Below are 1738 nucleotides of genomic sequence, written 5' to 3' on the forward strand. Positions count from 1 at the left end.
ATCCTCTCCTGTACCTACTGAACGTGAGCGTTAAAGCGACGAGCGCCAAGAAATTTACTTTACGCAGCGCCTGGATTCACTTTCTTCTCGTCTCTGTTAATTCAGGATAAAGGAGGATTTTTTGGACAACATGTGGACAAAGTGCAAACAACGTATGGTTGACTTGTTTTCAAGCTGTTAATTTTTCACGCGTTATCAACATGTTAACAACACGTTAACACATTGACTACGTGTTGATAACATGTTGATAACGTGTTGATAAAGTGTTGATAACGTGTTGATAAAGTGTTGATAACATGTTGATAACGTGTTGATAACGTGTTGATAACATGTTAACGTGTTGATAACGTGTTGATAACGTGTTGATAACATGTTGATAACGTGTTGATAACGTGTTGATAACATGTCGATAACGTGTTGATAACATGTTGATAACGTGTTGATAACATGTTGATAACATGTTAACATGTTGATAACGTGTTGATAACATGTTGATAACGTGTTGATAACATGTTGATAACGTGTTGATAACATGTTGATAACATGTTGATAACATGTTGATAACATGTTGATAACATGTTAACATGTTGATAACGTGTTGATAACATGTTAACATGTTGATAACATGTTAACATGTTGATAACGTGTTGATAACGTGTTGATAACGTGTTGATAACATGTTAACGTGTTGATAACATGTTAACGTGTTGATAACGTGTTGATAACGTGTTGATAACATGTTGATAACGTGTTGATAACGTGTTGATGACGTTGATAACATGTTAACATGTTAACAGGTTGATAACGTGTTGATAACATGTTAACATGTTGATAACGTGTTGATAACGTGTTGATAACGTGTTGATAACGTGTTGATAACATGTTAACATGTTGATAACGTGTTGATAACATGTTAACGTGTTGATAACATGTTGATAACATGTTGATAACATGTTAACGTGTTGATAACATGTTGATAACATGTTAACATGTTGATAACGTGTTGATAACGTGTTGATAACGTGTTGATAACATGTTGATAACATGTTGATAACATGTTAACGTGTTGATAACATGTTAACGTGTTGATAACGTGTTGATAACGTGTTGATAACATGTTGATAACGTGTTGATAACGTGTTGATGACGTTGATGACATGTTGATAACATGTTAACATGTTGATAACGTGTTGATAACATGTTAACATGTTGATAACGTGTTGATAACGTGTTGATAACGTGTTGATAACGTGTTGATAACATGTTAACATGTTGATAACGTGTTGATAACATGTTAACGTGTTGATAACATGTTGATAACATGTTGATAACATGTTAACGTGTTGATAACATGTTGATAACATGTTAACATGTTGATAACGTGTTGATAACGTGTTGATAACGTGTTGATAACATGTTGATAACATGTTGATAACATGTTAACGTGTTGATAACATGTTAACGTGTTGATAACGTGTTGATAACGTGTTGATAACATGTTGATAACGTGTTGATAACGTGTTGATGACGTTGATGACATGTTGATAACATGTTAACATGTTGATAACGTGTTGATAACATGTTAACGTGTTGATAACGTGTTGATAACGTGTTAACGTGTTGATAACGTGTTGATAACGTGTTGATAACGTGTTGATAACATGTTAACATGTTGATAACGTGTTGATAACATGTTAACATGTTGATAACGTGTTGATAACATGTTAACATGTTGATA

Source organism: Micropterus dolomieu, unplaced genomic scaffold (assembly GCF_021292245.1).
Source record: "Micropterus dolomieu isolate WLL.071019.BEF.003 ecotype Adirondacks unplaced genomic scaffold, ASM2129224v1 scaffold_229, whole genome shotgun sequence".
Taxonomy (NCBI): Eukaryota; Metazoa; Chordata; class Actinopteri; order Centrarchiformes; family Centrarchidae; genus Micropterus; species Micropterus dolomieu.